Here is a 13,205-nt window from a genome sequence, read left to right on the forward strand (position 1 = left end):
CTCGTCTCCCCTTTGTTATCGACCTCATTCCCCCTCTCCATCATTCTGTCTGTGCTTCCATCTGCTCCATCGCTCCTCAGCACCACGCGTGCCGACAGTTATCTGACAGCTATATGAATTTTACACACTCGCCGAATACAATTATGTTCAGCTAATTAGCTGAAATGGCAGCTAGGCGCCACGGAGCTGGAGCTTTATGACCTTTCACAGCAGACGAGCAGAGTCTATGAAACTTTGGTTTGTTTAAAATCAGAACGGGGAACCCAATATGGCTTTATATAACTAACAAAATACTGATAGCATTTTATGTGTTGTTCATCATTCTGAGAAGTATGGATTGTAAACTTCATATCTCCCTTTGCACATTTAGCCCCAATTAAAATGCATATTTATACTTAATAAAAATATCAAATGAAAGGTTGCAGCTTTAGTTGCTTTAGTTTAGAGGAGCTCTAAACGATGTTCAGACCATTAACAACTCTTTGCTATGTCAAGATCCCTGTGTTCGTCTCCCACTGGCTAGCCAATCACGACCGCTCTGCACTGCGCTCATTCTTTCACACACACATACGGGGCATTTGGGTTGTGCCATTGTGGTTGGAGGTGCAAACACTGGAGGGGGAGGAGCATCATATGCATTGCAGTGAGCGGCGATGTGGGGAGAGCATGACGTCACTATGTGTGAAAGGAGTTAGGTTACCACTGATGAGCAGCAACAGCGCCCCATTCTCATTCCTATGGCGTTAAATACCGCCACGGCCGTCAGAGTTCGGTACCGTCGCACTAGGCACTCTTTAGTGCCGGTATAAAACAACAGGCGTTCCTTTAACTATAATGTAACCCCATCCGAGTGCGGTGACGTAGTTTAAAGAAATAAAGAGACACACCTGGAGGGTGGGAGAGGAGATGGATCGGTCCAACAAACACAAGGCTTTCATCCAGGAGACCGCTGTTCGTGTTTCATGCATCACGTTACAATCAGCTGTTCGTTCGTGTCCCGTGTTCACAATGTTCAGTTTCATTTCCACTGTACAAACATAGCAGTTTTAAGCCCAAACATGTATTCCTTTCCTAAACCTAACTATAGTGGTTTTGTTTCCTGATCCTAAAGTGACAGCAAGGGAAAGTATAGTGGTTTTGATGCTGAAAATAAAGTGACGCAAAGGGTCAGTATGCGACAGGTTAGGATGAGAACGTGTTGAGATGACTGAGCCAATCACATTTCAAGGGCCATACACTAACTACTGACATCAGAAATTGAAAATGTAAAATTCTACAACCACTGGCCGGTACAGCCTGGAATGGATCGGCCATTCGGGAGTCTTCCCGAATTACCCGATGGCCAGTCTGCCCCTGGTTGTAATAGTGAGTCGTGGAATTTAAGCAGAAGCCACCTGTTTTATTCTAAACTCATCCACAAGGAGGGATGTTGGTAAAAAGGCATCAGTACATGCTTTTAGCAGCTGTTATCTCTGCAGGATGGCTGGTTACACTGTTAGTAGAAAAGGTGATTCATGATTGGACAGAAACCCTGTATCGAGCTGCTGCTCCTTCATGTCGAGAGGAGCTAGTAAGGTGGATGAGGCATCTAGTAATGATTTGTCGCGGTCGCCTCCCTTTGGAGGTATGATCATTTGGGAGGAAACCCCGGGGGAGACCAAGCAGTCGCTAGAGGAGTTATACATCTCCCAGCTGCTCACTTTTGTTGACCTTGACCAGGACCAGACTACCATTGCATTGTCATTTTTCTAGAGTGTCATATACACAATAAATGTGCTCTCACATTCCTGAAACCATGGCTTTAAATCAACTCTCTCTCGTCCTGTGTGTGTGTGAAATATAACACCTGCTACTCTGAGCTAAGCCTCTCTACGGAGCAGACGCATTCACTGTCAGTTTGTAGCGTCCGTCGTTCGACTATCTATTGATAACACGGCGCTGATACGCCAAAATAAACTAAATGGGTTTTATTTCTGTAAAAAAAAAGCAAAACAACGGTGGGGGCGGCGGGTACATAATGTTATCGGTGTGTGCCCGACCAACGTGTAACACCGCTTACAGGATTGCAGCTGAACTGAGAAAGTCCCAGTTGTGGACTCGAGTGCAGGTATGAGAAAGCTCCCATGCTCAGCGACCACTCCCTGTATGGTGAACAACAACATCTGGATCTCTTGGTGAGCTGTCAAACTCAGCTCAGCACCTATTTGTCGTCTACTGGATATTAAAGAGACAGGTGGTAAAGGACAGCTTGTCTTCTGGGTTATCAGGTGGACAACTCCCATCTCATATGTCTCAGTTAAACTCCTCCACGAACAAAAGGAAGAAGATCACACAACTCGTGTAAATGAACCTCGGCGAACACTATAAAGGAACTTTGTTAACCAGGGACAGCACATCTCGGTGTCTCGAGCTCACACACCATCCACTGAGAGACTCTTTGAACAAATTGCATCTGACTGATTAATAGGACCTTGAAGGTGTCAGAACGCATGTGTCCAAAGCCAGCGCGAGTGGCGGAGGGAGCCCCCTTTTTGAGCGATGTGTTGTTTATTTAATAAGCAGGTCGGCTGCAGCATGTCAATTATTTCTGGGCAGTGGGAAGGATGGAAGGAGGGAGGCGGGAGGGGTGTGAGGACTCGGGGTAAATGGAAGATGAAGCGAGAGAGGAGCAGTCTGTAGAGGAAACAGTAGGCATGTATGTCAGTTTGTGTGTCTATGTGATTGGTGATTGCAGAGACCCTAATGGATTCCAGGAAGGGGAGGCTGTAGCAAACACGAGGGAAATCAAACAGTAGAAATTACAACTCGCTCTAAACATCGCATCAAGAATACGCCGGCAGGTTTGCGGTCTGTCCTCTATCCAATTACAGAGCAGCCCATTCAGTACTTTGCATAGTGGCATATGGTAGGTGAGAAATTACTCAGTGCTGGAATGAGACATCAGCAGGTTTAGACCGCTATCTCTGAGCCACATGTAGCCTGCTGGCCTGAGATCAAATCCCTGCAGTACCTTTTCTCTCTCTGGCGTCCTCTCCTCCTATAAGCCTCGCGCTGTCAACCGTCCCACTCTGCCAATGATGAAAGAATCCCAGTGGGTGTCGACCACAATGCTGTTTGAAAAGCCCCGACCGTGTTACATTCAGACCCGAGAGTTAATTTATGATTCAGCCGTTGCTGTTCAGTCATGTATAATTGTGTCTCAGGGTTCGACTCATCATTTATTGCTGATGACGTGCGAGTGTAAACTCAATTCCAGAACCTCTCAGTCAGAACCTCTAAATGCCTCTGAGGTAAAACACATGATGCTACAAAGAGCGAGAGAGGCCGCCGCCGCCACCGTGGACTCAGAGCCGCTGTGACAATCAAAAAACACAACATCGACAATGCAGCATCAAAGAGCAGCAGAGCACCGGCTCGGCCCACAGATCCCACCCTGGTCCATCATCACACTGTGTTACACTCAATTAGAGCAAACACACTGGGTTCAAATACTGTCACCCTTAAGGCTGTTGCCCATGCGAATAGGAAAAAGTGTACAGTAACAATACAAGAGGGATGTTTGATGTGTAGCCTGTATTATTCACTGCAGGTGGCCAATGGTGAGAACTGAGTGTACAAAACAACATTTAAATGAATTATCTGCTGGCAGCATGACGCGACTGATGGCAATGTCTCTAAAACAACAAATTGTACTTTTTTTATAACTGTTTTTGTATGGATTAACAAATGTCTCAGTGATCTGAAGAGGCAGGTGGTATTTTTGACTTTGGAAAAAGCAAAGTGAGCAGTGAAAGCGAGGCTGTTTCCCTCTGTCTCCAGCCTTTATGCTAAGCTAAGCTAACGTGGCCCCAGTTCCTCCCCATAGACTGTAAATAAGAAGTGGACGTAGTCATCGTGACGTCACCCATTGGTTTGTGGACTATGGTTTTGAAGCCTCAATTTTGGCCGTCACCAACTTGTTTTTTGGCTGATGCCATCTTAGTCTTTGGCTGGCGCCATCTTGGTGTTTTGCAACCAGAAGTGACATGAAAAGGGTGGAGCTAACTACAACCGAATGCTCAATAAGACATTTTTAGGCAACCAAAATGTCACAATAAACTTTCATGAGATGAAAACACACTGTGAAAGGGTTAAAGTTCTAAGACGAAAACACAAACAACGCCGTCGTAGCGACCTGTCAATCAAGGTAGCCCCGCCCTAAAGCATCTCCTGCTTTTTATGGTCTATTTGACTCTAAATGGGACCATAATCTACTAAATGAACATCATGCTCAATTGAAGAAGACTTGAAACTAGTGATTGAGACCATAAACTCATGTTTACAATGTTTACGGAGGGAATAAATAAGAAGTAGAGTCAGCGCAAAGTTGTCTCTCTTTCTTTTCTCCCAACATTTTTCTGGCGTGTAACATGCTTTTTGATTTGCACTATAGCTTCATGGCATTGCTACTGTGGCTATATACCATACAGTTTTGCAGTTTTGCTGTGTAAAATGAATCCCATCAAATACAACCTCTACTAACAAAACTCATTTTGCACAATATAAGACTAAGTTAGGTATCGGCACAATCTTTTAAATTGGACTTTGGATTTAGTTTCACTGCTATATTCCAAAGCATGTAAAAATCCAATTTATATGGTATGACTGATACGTGAGTCTCTCCCATCATCTAATCCCAGCTGGGTTAAAGCAGCGGTAGCGAGACGGTATCTCGGTCAGGGAGAGGTTGTTATAGACCGGCTGTAGTTGGGAGTTCATGGACGGATGGATGCTGCACCCTGCACTGTCAATTACTAGCACTCTCTTCAGCCAGAACCTCGCTTGGCAGCATCAGTGAGTGTGTGTGTGAATATGTGTGTCTCCTCCTTTGGGCTAAGCTTATATTTGCCGATTTCTTTTTTTTCTGTCTCTGCCACCATCCATCAGTTTCTCCTCCCATCAGCCGGCTGAGGCCACCATTTTGATTTAAGGAAAAAAGGCCCCCCGAAATGAAACTCGCCTTCTTCTATCAGAGCGGGCCGCAAATCAGGCCGATAAGGCCTTAGCTTAGTATTATTGGTGCAGAAAATTAAATTAAGGCCGATGCTGGGAGAGAAAAATGTCTAAGTGGAGAGGAGAGGAGAGACGGAGTTATACGAAGATGAGGAAGATGATACTCGTAGGTAAATTGGAAGCGAATGAAGGAGGTAGAGAGAGAGAGGGCAGCAGGGTGGAAGGATGTTGGGATGCAATTTCGTGAGGAAGATGGTAATTGTCCAGCTCGACTCGATAACAAGGCTTTTTAAAAACTATTTCATTTCCCCCCAAACAAACTCATAGTGTTAATGGGATTTCTGCTCTCTGCCCCTGCTGTCATAAACACACACACACAACACAAATGGTCTCAATTCCACACACATATACACCCTCTGTTTCTCTCCCAGTCTTTATTCAGATAGCCGCGAAACACACAGTCAGTGATTTCTCTTTCGTATACAAACACAAACACAAACACACAGAAATGCACAAAAACAAGAAGGGAAATGAGGACATGGTGTGCACATTTTTCATATTTTTTTACCTTGACATCTTGCCAGCATTATTCTTTACTTTCATGCCAATAAACCATGTCAAAGTGAACCGCACTGAAATAGAGTCAGAGATTATGAGGTGTCACGTCCTGTTATTTTTGCTCGCGGCGTTTTGTATTACACAATGTCCTCTGCTACTCAAAACCATGGAATCAGACATTCATCATCAGCTCCGTGGAAGGGAGAGTAAACACTTTAACCCTGCAGATGTTCCGGGTGAAACAGGTGTTTGCATCGAGTGTGTGTGTGTCTGTGCGAGAGAAAGAAAGTGAAGATAAACAGAGGTGGCGTGTTGCAAATGTGAAAAGACAAATTACAAATACAGTCATGTAGGCGTCTGAGGGTGCGCTTGCATCAGTTTTGCAGATCAACCGATCTATAAAGACCCGAGCTCATGCATGCTGATGATGCCAGAATGTATGTGTGTGTGTGTATCTGAAGCCAAATGTGTGTGTGCGGAAATTTAGATTATTTAATTTCGAGGGAAAGTAAGTAAGAAATGTTCAGGCCCATCGCACAAAATGACCATAATCCATCAGCCTGGACGGGGTTTTGATCGATAACGGTGACTCAGCAGTTGCGATAGTTGATGTCGGTATAATGTCATTGAAAAGAAAACACTTTCCTCCCAATATTATGTACAAATAGTCTCTATCTCATCCTCAACACATGGTTTCCACTGCTCAGCAAAGTGCAAAAGAAATCTGCCACAAAGGCCTCGTGCTGAAATCAGAAACTTTTCCAGTGCAGTACGGTGGAATAAAACTAAAATCTAAGGTCCATCTTATCATTTCAGGTATAGAGAAAGTGCATCATCACATCCCTTTTTGATGGCTGAAGCTCATTATGTACTGGTCTGGTGGTCATCTTCCCTGTTTAGCATGTTTTAGGCTTGTAACACTGGTTCTAAGTAGATTTTACAATTGATTTTAAGATTGCTTTTTTAATTACCTATAAGGACTCGCATGGCAAAGCTCCAGCATTTATCACACTGAACTCCTCCAGAAGTCCCTACTGTACCTCAAGATGAATGAAGCGTTTTGGACGTCCTCCCAACGGAGCAAAGATGCAGCTGTGGCCCCAAAACTTTACACTAATCTATAGTAAAGATTTGGACAGATTGAATCCACAGAAAACTGCCAATCTTTTGTAAATGTAGTTATGATTTTATTTAATCTCTATTGCACACACGGAGGAGTATGTGCATTTCAGAGTCATTCATGCAGTTTTGAATCATGCTAACTTAACTAATGTTATTTAGTTCACATCTCTGGTATAAAATCGTATTTTGTGATATGTAATTCCCAGTTTCCATCATTATTAAACACCATTTTATTAAACAGACACCATATCCCATACAACCTCTTTTACTTTTTACTCTAAACGGGTCAGATATCAGCAAACTAACATTAGTTTTGTTGGTTGATTCAGTAAGCTGTGGGTTATCAGCCGATTGAATGGACGTTATCAGTGGTTATCACAGCCATCCTAATGCTTCAGATGGGCCAAACTGCACCTACCCAACACATTCTCACTCCCAACTCGTCAAATAGTGCCGCTTCATCAGTGCCCCTCGTCATCGGAGACCGACGGACAGGGTAGCGCTCTTGCTTTACTTTTAGACGGACCAGGGACGGCGTGTCAATATACGCTCGTTACATGCATAGTGCCCTTTCAAAATAAACTTCTGTTTTCACAGGAAGTTAGGTTTAGACAACAAAAACCACTTAGTTGGGGTTAGGAAATGGTCGTGGTTGATATTAACTTCACTGATTAGCGACTCGCGGGACTGGCGATACCGACGAGTCAACTGAGTAATGACTGACGTGACCAAATAAGTCAACGTACAACGGCCTCTTGGTTGAAAGTCTTGTGTTTGTTTGTCCCTCCCGCCTTTAGCGGACTTTCACTCTATTAATACTACGTCAGTTGCTCCGACCGTAGAATAACGCCATGGATGGGTTTATAATGGAGTTAGTTCAAAGCCCGGTTTGTCACGTACTGTCTCTAAAGGGTGCCTCAGTGCGTCGGTTTCCGATGCCCAATCGACGGTATTTCATGAGTTGGCCTGGTTTCACGTTGTGACAGTAACAATGAAACTAACGTTGTGAATTTAAACAAAACAACTTTAACGAAACTCCTTGGTTATGTTTAGGAAAAGATTGTGGTTTGGGTTTAAATGTGTTTGTTATGTAACTCACATGTGGCGTTAGTTAAGTAATGTTAAAGTTACGTAAAACAAAGTACAGTAAAATAAGACAACACAGACTTTTGATTTCACAGGTGACACAAACAGCGGTCCCCTTAGTTAAAGTCCTGTGTTTGTTTGACCCGTCTCTCCACCCTGATGGACCCGACGAGAAACTACCACGGCCAAAAGAGGTTGTATCTGCGATCCACCATGTGAATACATAATAACGGCCCTCTGAACCTACTAGTAGACACCATAGATCGATAACATTTGAAGCGGGTGTAGTGGAGATATTTAGTAACAACTGATCTCTATACTATGTAAGAACTGGTGCAACCCATTTCCATTTAGTCCGGCTTGAATCTCCACTTAGTAAACACTTATAATTCAGTCTGAACTTCCAGAGAGCCGGCTGTGAGGGTGTGTATACAGGCTGCTTTCTCTGTGGCTGGGCCATTTCGTCCCAGCTGTAAAGGCAACTTGCACCTTTATTACTCTTATTACTACATGGGGTTTAATGGCCTCGGCAAATTCCCAGTGTTAGCTCCGAGCAATGTGAACCAGAGAAGAAATTTAGTCCATAATAACTCACAACACCTGTGTGAGTGTCGAGGGGCCTCTGGAACAGTGAAATCAGTTTCCATGGTGGGAAACCACAAAATGTCAAAGAGGTATTCTCTCCGCAGCTCCGTCAAGGACAGAAATCAACCAACTAGCTTGTGTTTGTTTACTGTTTAAAATGTCACCACCTGCTGCGATGAGTATGCAGACACACAAACTCACACACATACAGCCACACGGGGGGCTGGAAACATCATGAATACCTGCATAATTCAATACAATTCAATGTAGCAGCCCTGCAGCACTGCACTGTTGGGAAGTTTACTGACCTCTGACTATGTCGGAGAACTTTTTATTCACGTCTAGAATACGTTTTTGCAGTTGTTTTCTGTGGTGTTGTTTTGCTGCTGCTTATGTTGCAAAGATGCAAGAATGTGAAGGATATTGTGAAAATGGACAGTGACACTTTTTTAAAACGTTGTAGTTACATACAGAGAGATACGTTTTTATCCTTATACCCAGTCTTTGATCTCGACATGGTTCATTGCATGTTCATTTCTTGGTTGTGAGTCTAGTGCGAGTCTGACAGAGGACAGAGGAAGGGGAACTACTGTATGGTATACATATTGAGAGCTGATTGTTAGCACAGAGGAAGTACTGTTCACGGCCATAAAAGTGACGCTCCTACAAAATGAAATGCATTTTGATTTTCTTATCTCTTCAAACCACCGTGAGGTTAAAGTGTTACTCTCTGTACCGATACAGTAGAACTGCAGCAATTGTAGTCTCCTCTTCCTGCATCAATACTGCAGACAAATATTTCACAGGGTAGATATACACTGTAAAACTATAATTTTACCCTGTCAAACCCTCCAGATGGCAGATAATTTGTAGCTCTCAAAACAGCTATTGTTACTCATATTGCTACCCAGTTATTTGATTGTTGTAGAGAGCAGTCTACTAAGCCGGTGCTATAGATTCGTAACATAAAAGCAGAGATTTGGGGTTTCAATAATTTAATGAAACATTATTTCATCAATATTTTTCAAATAATCTTCATCTTTTACTCATAGAATTTAAAAAATAGTGAAAAATGTCTGTCGCAAGTTCTGAGAGCGCAAGATGATTCCACTGATGGTGCAACCAACAGAGCAAAATCTGAAGGCATTCAAACAAAACATAAAATCCTCACATTAAAGGGACTGTTTGTAAGAATCAGAAATTGCTTGTTAACAGCGACACACTGTGTCCGTTAAGTCAACTAAAGTCAGCGTCCTGTTGCTTGCGCTTGTGCTCGCTCTACATAGACATGAAGGAGCATCGCTTAAAACAGTGAGGCGACACACGTCAGCTAAAAGCACAATATCACTCTATATTTCAGCTGCTTGGCAGTAATGTTAGCTGACCAGACGAAGGTCTTCATGAATCAATGCTGATCCTAGTGTTGGCTTTTCCTGCCTCAGCCTCCCGACCGCGGCCGGAGGGAACAGGGGAGACACCGGAGTTTTGGTCGGAGACGATAACGTTTCTCTCTGCGGAGCCCCGTCACTTCACAAGACACGGGAAACCTCTGTTGGTCTGGAGGAGCTGCAGCAGTTATTTCTGCACAAACGTCCACTGAACATTCACTAGATATTCTCAGAGCTACTAACTCTTCTGCAGTGTGTAGTGAGCAGCATGCATGTCAGAGGTGGAGCGAAAGAGTGAGAACGAGCACGGTGTGTGAGTGAAGGCAGGCAGAGGAGCGGAGTACAGCAGAGACTCCGGTCCTGGAGACCAAAGCTACGGTCTCCCCCGCATCCTCCGACCGCGGCCAACACTGTTTAACAGACGGGCTTCACTAGATACAACCAAGAGGTTTTGGTGCTTCCGTGTAGTTTGTGTTGGAGTCTTGTCTGAACAGTGTAGCCACACGCGAGCGCGCATGGGACACCGACCCGGATTGATTTATACGTGTAAGAAGTTACAAACAGTCCCTTAATAATTTCAACTCCACAGGCTGGGCCCTCCAGGAAGCTCTGACACGCCATTCATCCCACTCTCTGTGCATCGTACACTGACTGTAAGTACCCGTCAAGTACAGAGCACACATACCACCACACTTTAGAGCATCGTTGTAGTACTTTGCCTAGAGCCCTAGAAACGAACCAGCACTCCTACGCTGGATATTACCCCAGCCAAGCTTAGCTGTGTGTCAGTTAGTTTGTAAATTGATTTGACACAAATTCAAACCCTCACCTATCGTCATGAGCTTTGGGTAGTGACCGAAAGAATGAGATCGCGGAAACAAGCGGACAAAATTAGGTTCCTTCGTGGGGTGGCTGGGCTCAGCCTTAGAGATAGGGTGAGGTGTTGAGACATCCAGAGGGAGCTCGGAGTAGAGTCGCTGCTCTTTCGCGTCGAAAGGGGCCAGCTGAGGTGGTTCGGACGTCAAAAGCAAGAGCGACGTTGTTATTGCATGCGAAATGACGTCCTGTCATCCATACGCTATTTGGTGAGACCGGGCTGTGCAGCTAGTTGTGCAGCCTCCAAGTGTCTTAATTATACATTGATATGTAGTACTGTACTACTAGGATTTAAATTAACAGCTTGGTGACCCTGAGAGAAACACACTATTTTTTCTATGACCTCACTATTGATATGTGGATCATCGTGTGGATAACAAGCAGTTACAGACCTTCACTGTTATTTTCACTCAGCTAGAAAAGTCAAATAAGTTCAGAAAACTGCTTTTCTGCTCAAACATTCCCTCCAATTCCTCGTCTTTCTTCCTTCAGAGGCCTCGGAGACCAAGAGCCAGACAAGGGACTGGCTGTCAGACCGAGCCCCGGGGGAAGTCTTCACACTCCGGCAGAACTTGGCTGGGTCAACCCCTCGCTTCCATCACTATTCCTGCGAGGCCTCCGGGAGGAATGTCGCAGCTTCTAATGGGCACAGATGGCGCGGCGTCGAGAGCCAAGTAATGTGCGAGTGTCTGGTTCCACTGTTACATTCCTTCAAAGGCACAAAGTCAACACTGCAGTGCGCCATCGCGTGACAGCATGAATGCTAATGCGAACGGCCAAACTGTATTCCTGGACATGCTTTCATAATGAGACCTTTTCATGAACTTGCTCCATTCAGACGATTCAGACAAAGAATGACAGGGAGCACATGTAAGGTCAAAAAATGAAATGATTTATTAAATGAAATTATTTACAGAAATGATTCAATGGTGTGTGAGAAATCTGTAAAATCAGTGATGCAGGTGAGGTAAGTAGAGAATAGTGCATGAAGATGTCGGATGCTGAAACAAAAGACAAACCAAACCAATTAAATCCAGGAGACGATTGGGAAGCTGAGAGCAGACTGAACTGGCCAGCTTTATGGGCCCCTTGGCATCACTTTAGGTTTAGGCAACAAAACCACTTAGTTAGGTTTTAGATAAAACTACATGGTTGGGCTTAAAACTACTACATTTGTAAACTGAAAATGAAACTGAACGTTGTGAACACGAACAAACAGCTGATTGTAACGTGAAAGTGGAACTTAATGCACGGGACACCAACAGTGGTCTCCTGGATGAAAGAAAGCCTTGTGTTTGTTGTTGTTTTGTTGCCTAAACCTAAAGAAGTTGTAGTTTTATTGCCTAAACCTAAAGTAGTTGTAGTTGTATTGCCTAAACCTAAAGTTGTAGTTGTATTGCCTAAACCTAAAGAAGTTGTAGTTTTGTTGCCTTAACCTACGTGACGTTTCATTCAGTTTTACAACATGTTAACGTGTTGCTTTTAAGTTTCACTTTCACTTTTATGGCGCAGTAGACTCCTAATAACCCATACCCAGTTTCCTTCAATTGACTAATAATTCCTATTTAATAACCTGATAACAGTCAAATCAGGTGGATGTGTTTACATTATAGTTAATGGAAAGCCTGGTGCCTTGCATACCGGCGCTAAAGGGTGCCTTGTGCAGCCAAATCTGAATGGCTTGTTGAATCACACGTTCTCTGATCGAGGCAGCCCACAAAAAACTGACCGGGTTGTTCCATTTCACAGTTTGTGGGTTGATAGGCACTCCAGATACCCAGATGTATGAGCAGGAGCACTGAGTTTTTCATGATAAGTCCCCTCTAAAGGCATCGAGTAACGATACCCAGCCCTGATAGTAATGCATGTTTAAGTAACTAAAACATGAAATTATGACTGCCAATGTCCTCTATTATTTTGGGGCTTTGGACCCAAACTTGGGCAGATACAGTATGGAACCAAATCCTACACCACCTCCATGCATCGTCACTACATCACATTCCAGCGGAAACAAGCTGAACAAAGCAAGTGAGTCATGAATATGTAGAAATGTAAAACTTTAGATAAGACAGAATGTATAAAAAGTATGATTCACATCCCAGTATGTAGTAACACCTGTGAATGAGCCATTGCTTTGTATGTGTCCACCTGTCCGTTAGTTCTGCATTCAAGCAAGAGAGGTGTGCGTGTGTGTGTGCGTGCGTGTGTGTGTGTCTGTGTGTGTGTGTGTGTGTGTGAGAATGCCGTGAACCTTTCTGTCACTCTACATCTACCTGCTTGCCAGATGCCTGCTAACAAGGACCTAGCTCCTCGCAGGCTAATACTCTACCTGCCCATCATACACAAGCCCACACACACACACACGCACACACACACATGCACAGCATACAAACTAGGCAAACGGCTCGGCTGCTTTCACAGCCCGGTGCAGGTCTGACTAATCAGTGTGACTCACACATCTCTGTGTGCCCAAGACCTGGCCTCTGCTTAATGCAGGATGTCAGGAAGTACACACACACACACACACACACACACACACACGCACACACACACACACACACACACACACAGTAGCATGGAGGTGAAACCTACTCTGTA

General features: G+C 44.1%; 2 protein-coding genes across 5 annotated transcripts in view; both read right to left on the reverse strand.

Moving 5' to 3' along the window:
• mfng (MFNG O-fucosylpeptide 3-beta-N-acetylglucosaminyltransferase) overlaps positions 1–13,205 on the reverse strand; it is a 513,815-nt gene that overhangs the window by 362,627 nt on the left and 137,983 nt on the right. Inside the window, exon 9 of one of the 4 annotated variants that reach the window (XR_012593372.1) lies at positions 11,904–11,986. The exons of 1 other annotated variant lie outside the window; for it this stretch is intronic. The gene's annotated coding sequence lies outside the window, so the exon portion shown is untranslated. Of the gene's footprint in view, positions 1–11,903; positions 11,987–12,016; positions 12,044–13,205 lie in introns of those variants that run through there. 2 more of the 4 variants (XR_012593373.1, XR_012593374.1) reach the window with 2 other exon arrangements.
• The window catches only part of LOC141765073 (protein phosphatase 1 regulatory subunit 29-like), a 266,436-nt gene that overhangs the window by 217,603 nt on the left and 35,628 nt on the right, over positions 1–13,205 (reverse strand). The gene's annotated exons all lie outside the window — the stretch shown is intronic.

This window comes from Sebastes fasciatus, chromosome 3 (assembly GCF_043250625.1).
Source record: "Sebastes fasciatus isolate fSebFas1 chromosome 3, fSebFas1.pri, whole genome shotgun sequence".
In the NCBI taxonomy this organism is placed as follows: Eukaryota; Metazoa; Chordata; class Actinopteri; order Perciformes; family Sebastidae; genus Sebastes; species Sebastes fasciatus.